The following is a 7,500-nucleotide window of genomic DNA, read 5'->3' on the forward strand; positions in this document are numbered from 1 at the left end:
AAGCAAATTGTAAGGTCACATGTGAGTCACGGGCAGAAAACGAGAAGGTAAATTCTCAATAGTAATCTGGATGTTCAAAGGAGGCAGGCAGATTAGATACCACAAGTAATCTCGGGTCATACTTGAAAAGGTTATCTTGAGAAAGAAGAAGAAATAGTTTAGCCACACACACACCCCAAATCCCTCCCCAAACAACAATCTACCTTTGCCTTCTCATCAAGATATAGCACCAGAAGAAAAACAAACAAGCAAAAACCTGACCGGCTGATGAGAGTGTTTCCTCACCCTTATCAGCAGATATCTTAGAAAGTGGGAATGCTTAACCTCTGCCCTCTCAGAAACGAGTTCTGGCATCGGCATAATTTTACCCTCCTGGATTACTTGTAAGCAGGGTTTTCCTTTGAGGGTAGTTGCATTGTGGAGATCCATTTTGCTTCTCTGCAGAGTTGGAGTGTATCACTACTACTACTACTGATAAATTATATAGCACTTTAGAGTGTGTTTATACCATGTCAGATACATTTCAGCACTTTTGAAAAGCACATGTAAAGTAGGTCAGTATTGCTCTCTACGTTGCAGATGGGAAACAGGCTGAGAAATGGGGGCTTGCGTTGGGGCTACAAACTACTATGTTTGTGGCATAGGTGAGCTGGATTGAACAATTGCTGTTTTATTTTACGGGGGGGGGAGGTATTAAACAAAGGAACAGCTGTATCAAAATACATTGGAATTTCTGATCTTTATGGATAAATATTTAAGTTAGATACATCAATAATTGCATTCTCTTCAGTGTATCAGTTTGGCACCTTTGGCTTTGCTTCATGGTGTCCCCCCCACATTACATATATGGGGGTTTCTGCAGAAATTCAACTGGGTATACTCCTCCATTTAGATTTTATCCCCTATGTTTACTGAAATAAAAAACCCAGCTTTACTGAAAGAAATAATTTTAGGAAACATTTTTATCTTCTATGCATTTAAATCCTAGCAGAGTCCAAACATGATATAAAACTTTTTTTTTTAAGAAATGGAATTTATCTAGGACTGTGGGAATGCCACTGCCTTTAGAAATATTAGCAGACGTGGGGGGAAGTATTATTCTATCAATATGTAGAAAGGGCGCCTCCAGCCAGGGCTTTCTATGGAAATATACCAGAAATAGGACACTAACTGAGTGACCATGTTTGGATATAACAGTGGCAATTTTGGGGTCAATTAACCTATGAATTGTGGGAACAAGCCATGGGTTCCTGGGTTTAAATGTCACAGTAACTATCCTTGAATGCTACATTCGAGGATTTTTACTGGAAACAGGAAGTAGCTTGTGTGTGGGCTTGCACATGATGCATATCCCTGTAATTTATGGGTTAATCGAGGTGTTGCCTAAAAAGCAATTCAAACAGAGAGAAGCTTGTGATACTTTCTTTACTGCAAACATAAAGGAAACAAACAATTAAGTCACTAGTAGGATTATGTGGATACAATTTTCCCCAACATCTACTTCACTCTGGCCTTAGCTAAACCAGGCTATATTCCAGGGTGAACCCAGGAATTGTCCCTGTGCGTCCACATGACGCGAAGAGGATCCCGGGATCAGGGTGGGATCATCCCTCCCTTGCCCTGGGATATAATCCTCATCTATGGGGCCACTTTTTCCGCAGTCCCGGGTTGAGCCCAAGACTGCGGAACGTCTGGCCCGTTTCCGCAGCTTGACCCCACTCCGCGTGATTACTCATGCTGTGCCCACCAGGGTTAGGGTGAGGGGAGCGGGGAAATGAAATGAAATTTTAAAAATCACCTACCTTAAGCACACGTGCGCTCCTCTTCCTTTAACAGTAAAAAATGGCGGGCGCGACGCCTCTTCATCGTGTCTTACGTGTAAACGGGGGCGAGATCTCACGTTAATCCCAACGTGAGGTCTCCCCTCCTCTCCCCCGGAACAAGAGGTAGGTCTAGCTAAGGCCACAGTGAACCTTTCTACTAAGCTATTGGCTTGAGCTGGTACACAGATTTTCTGAAGGCCTTATTTTTTAATAATGCCACAATTATTGGAGCTCTCTGAAATTGGTATCCTGGTCCCTCAGGATTTCATGAAGAAATCCTTCATATTAAAACATGGAAAACAACTCTTGGATTAGACTACTAGCTATAATGGAATGTAAAGGTATGGTTTCAGAGTACCAGAATATGTGTATGGCCCTTACAAGATCTTTCCAAAGGTCCTAGTATGGAAATTCTTTCAAAGGGTTATCAATTATAATTAATTGAATTAAAAGTCCAGCACAGTAATTCTTGCCTTACTTTTTAATTTTTGGGACTTGGGGTGCAATATGTTCATATATTCCTGGCCAATAGTACTTTGAATCAGGTGATCAAAAAAAAAAATATTCTAGTGTCAAATGGCTCACCTCCAGTATCTTCTGTCATAAAGGGATGGGAATCACCAACATTTTGTTCTGGGGACTGGGAATTGCCTCATTGTATTAAATATAATAAATCCTTTTCTTACTCAAAATTATACCCCTAAATGTGCAAGTTGGCATCTTGTTCATAATCCACACAATGGGTTCTTATCACACCTTTTATCAGAACCTTGAGGTCATCTGAAGCCTCATACTCATAATGGAGTTTTGAGTCAATTGTATCAATTCAGAAAACCCAAATCAATCTGTTCTTACTACTAGTAGTTGAGCCAGTCCTGATACCATGCCCATCTGGTTGAAATGCATCTGCCCCCCCGCCCTTCGACAATCTTGGCCTAGTGGGTGCCAGAGGGTTGGTTACAACTAATGAAAGGAACACTTCTTCCAAGGGCTGGCCCTAGTGCTAGTGATCAAAAATCCAACTGCAGATGGTATTAGCTATGCTTATGACTGCCATCCCCATTAACCCGGACATGTATCCTGGGGTTGGCCAACTGGAGCAGTTGTCTGGGCATCAGTATATGTGCATTCCATGACAAGACATTTTTCTTCTTATATGTCCTTGAATGCACATATAACAGATGTGTGGCTTCTCAGTTGGGTTGCATCCCCACTGAACCTCTGCACAGAGAATAGCCCTTTCTCATCAGCCTCCCATGATTCCATCTTAGCAAAGTACTTTCTACATTTTACTATAAAACAAAAAAATGGGACAGTGGAAGGGAAAGAGGTAATACGTGTTCTAGCCTCTAGTATTACAATACAAAGAGCAGCTGATAAAGAGAACGTGAAGTAGGTCAAGTTATTGTATGAACTACTGTCTCCCATGCTACAATACTGTAGTTGAATTAAGTCTGCCATGCCTTTTCTTGTTTGTTTTCTTTCCAGAGGGGATGATGTAACAAAGTACTCTAGCAGAGATGATTCAGGCGTAACTTAAATCTGTGCCAATTTATTTAAAGACCTATTAGTGGTTCTTTGAAATGGGTCATGCAGGTTTTGTATTGACTGAGTTAAATCTTTGTCAGTTTTCAAAAAGGAACAAGGAGAACCCCTGAATATGGTTCTTTTAAAGAATAACAGTGCAATCCTATGCATGTTCATTTTGAAGTAAGTGCCTTTGCGTTTATTGGGGTTTACTCCTAGAAAGTGTGTTTAGGGTTGCAGCCTTAATCTCTACTTCATTGGCTTAAATAAAAGCAGATTAGTAAATATAGCATACCTTTTTATTCAACCAGTTTACAGCCCCACCCTATGCAGAATTCAGCATGCACAAGCACCTTGAGTTCAATGGGATTTGCTGTGGTTAATTCTACATAAGATTGGGCTGTTAATTGTGATTAGAGTGGGTTATAACGTGTGCAAATTAGTGATCTTGTATATGTATGAAAGAGCAAGAATAAGCACATAGAATGTGGTTGTATGATCCAACTCCAGGTCACCAAGAACCATTATTATTATTATTATTATTATTATTATTATTATTATTATTAAGAGGCTTGCATCTCTGAGGTAACAATGGATTTTTTTTGTTATGTTAACTATGCAGTGTTTACTTTTTAACCTGCAATGTACTCTTCTCTACTACACTTCTCTCTCAACCTGTCTCTTTGAGCTGATTTGCACTTAATGACAACTGTGGGTTGTTGTTATGAGCAAACCCAGAGCTATGGGTTAACCACAAACAAGCCCTGAAGATAACCCATAGTTTGTTGTGGATTGTAAACTCTGGATTGTTTAAATCATGAGTTATCATTATGTACAAACCTCTAATTGTGGGTTCATGGGTTGTTTCACCAGGCAACACAGGCAGCAGGCAAGCATGTTAAAAACAAAAAAAGCTTCTTTACATGTCCATATTGCAGTGCCACAAAGGCAGTTGGGATACAGAGAGCGAGATAGAGAACGGATGAAGGAGGGAAACAAACAACCTAGGGACGGAGAAAACAAACCACAGTTTGCTCAACCATCTGCTAGAAAACCTTGAATAGGGCAATAAACCATGGGTTAGAGTTATGTTCAAATCAGGTCAATGTTAAATCTCCTTCCTGTTCCACTTCATTGCAAGCTCTCTTTTTCTCAGCCCTTTTCTATATGGTCCCACCTCTGGTACTCTCAGTTTTCTGTTTCCCTATCTAGCAAATCTCTCTGCATGCCATGTTACCAGTTTTACTCTGTGCACCTTGTCACACACACTCTGTATTTTCATTTCTGTTTACCTCCCTCTTTTTTCTCCTCCTCCTACTTCTCTTTGTACCTCTATCACTGAGTCACCTTTTTCCCCTTGGTGTATTTCTCTCCCCTGCCCCGTTTATCTTTACTGCCGCTCCCAGATTGTTGAATGGCTTGCCTGGAGAGATTCGTCAGCTTAAAGAGTCTTCTGGAATTTAAGAAAGCCATAACGACTGATCTCTTCCGGCAGGCCTATGCAATTGAATTTTCAGATGCCTTTTAATAATGTGCTGCTTTTTAATAATGTATTAATTTTATATGTTTTAATCAATTATATGTGATGTATGGTGTTTTGCATTTGTGTTGTACCCTGCCTCAATCCAGAGGGAGAGGCGGGTAACAAATAAATAAATAAATATATTATTATTATTATTATTATTATTATTGAATAAAGTTTACTCCTTGCTGAGTTCAGTGGAACAGAACAGCATACAAGGGGTTTAACGCTTCCACCAATAGCGATTCAGTTGAAGCATGCAGTATGACTGGCTGACTGGAACAGGCTGGAAAAACTGGAGTCAACTCCACCACAAACCTCTGGATTCAATTCAGGGAGAAGGAGAAACAACACAAACACAGTGAAACATGCATTTGATGTAGCCACAGAGGTGGGAAAGGGCTGCAAACAATGATATTTGGAATTGCCACAAGAGAAGCGCAATAGGTTCAGAAATGTCATGCTGTACAGTAGAAGGTCTGCCTGATAACCTCAGGACATTTACAATGCAATCCCATGAATTTTTATTTAAAGTTCAGTCCTATTGTGTTCAAAAGGAGCTGTGTCCCAAATCCCAGGTAAGTATGCAGAGGGTGGCAGTCTCATAGTTTGAACCAAAACCCTCTGTCACTTAGTATGGGCACCCTGCATTAGAAGATGTTCTTACCCACCAAATGCAGTGATGTGCATTTGAGAGAAGATTGCAGCCTCTTGACCATTCATACATAGTGCATTTAAAACATTTGGGCTTAAACTGTTAGGATCATCTACCTCTGATAATTCAGAAATTATTAACAAGTGGCTTGAATGATTCTTGGGCTGCAATTCCCAACACTAGGGAGTGAATCCCCATGACTTCAGTGGGCATTACATCCCAGTAAACATACTTAGGATCATGGTTCTTCATTTCCTTTAAGAAAATTGATCAGTAGATGTGCACATTTTTTCCCCTTGGGTTGTCATATTTGGAATCCCGAAGTTGAGTTTTTGTTGATGTCGTTTGTTTAATCACATCTTCATATTTATACAAAATCTGTAGATGTAATGACGATGTGGGCTTTAGTATAATGGTAATCTATATGCTAACTAGAAACAAAGATCATAGTAATTAGTTGTACACACCCAAGAGAGTTTTGGATATGTGTTTCGCAAACACCAACACCCCATGCCACAGGGCAAACTTCTTTTAAAAGTGAAGGGAGTTTCACTGTGCAATCTTATACTTGTTTACTCAGATATGTGCTCTTTGAGGCTTATTGTCAGGTAACTGCGTAAGATTGCAGCCTTACATGCAGTTTATGATATGATGTGACTCATTTCAAGGAATGGGAGGAGAATAAAGAATTCCAGTGGGCATGCTGAAACTTTTAAAATTTTATGTAGCTTTTCAACTAATGCAATAATATCACTCATTAATTCCAAAGGGTCTGATATAGTGATGGATTGTCCTTTTTAGAGCAGGGGATGGACCTTGCCAGGTTTTAATTGGGAAAAGGCCACAGTGGTTACTGAGAGAAAGATTTTCACTGACATAATATCAAATTCAACTGGACAATTCTTGTTGCTAACTATTATGCAGAACATTGCTTGTCTTGTGTCAGAACTTTCTCTGTTAAGCCCCCCTTCCTCTGGAATTCACTATTCTTGGCAGGCCATCAGAGCCAGAGTCTAATGACCTTCAGGGCACAAAGCAAGACACATTAATTTTATACTGACTCCTTTGTTCTGAACTTTTCTTTTCATTAATAGAATAACTTGCATAATCATCTTTGTATCCATTCAGAAATTCCTCAGCAACGGATTTAAACTTTATAACACATTAGTGGCAGAAAGTGCCAATGCATGCTGGAGGGCTCTTCTTTATCCACCCTGTATCCCTTGCCTCAAAAGAGGAGAAAGGGAATGTTTGAGGAAGTGACTCATCCATCTTTATATGAATTCAACTTCCTGCCTTTTACCCTCCCCCTGCCTTGCCTTAACAACAGAAAATAGATGGTAGAGAAAAAAGCCCCATCCTTATGAAGAGCTCATCACCCCCTTCTGCCTCTTATCTTACTCTATTTCCCCATGAAATGGAGAAAGATGGTGCCAAAATCTTTAGCATTATCTTGAAACTGTGGCTATTGTTTGCTATGAAGGCTTGATGTTCACCTGGAAAATTATAATTGAGGAACAATAACGGAGTTCATTTAATACTTTCACACATCATTGGTATAATACTTATGCTACAGAGACTTCTGTGTGGTATTCCAGTTTGTGGGGGGAATCCCTTTGATCTATTCAGAATTTAATGTTAGGGCTTAATGCCTGATCCTCTGTATGTTTACTCTGAACTTTCCTATTGAGTTAACTGGATTTCTCCTAGAATTGCAGCCTTAGAGCTGTTTGACATAGTGTTTTACATCTCAGGTATTTGGGATTATTTGTTTTCTGAATGATTCTCAAGGATAAGTACGCAAGACTGTGGTCCTATACACAATTACTTTGGATTGTTTAATTCAATGAGACTTGCTTCTCAGTCAATACGCATAGGATCAGGCTGTAACATATTCAAAGAAAACCCTTCTGAATTTGGGAATAGATTCAATTCATGGGAGTGTCTTTCAACAAATTGTGTGGATTACAGAT

Source organism: Elgaria multicarinata, chromosome 4 (genome assembly GCF_023053635.1).
Source record: "Elgaria multicarinata webbii isolate HBS135686 ecotype San Diego chromosome 4, rElgMul1.1.pri, whole genome shotgun sequence".
NCBI classification, from domain to species: domain Eukaryota; kingdom Metazoa; phylum Chordata; class Lepidosauria; order Squamata; family Anguidae; genus Elgaria; species Elgaria multicarinata.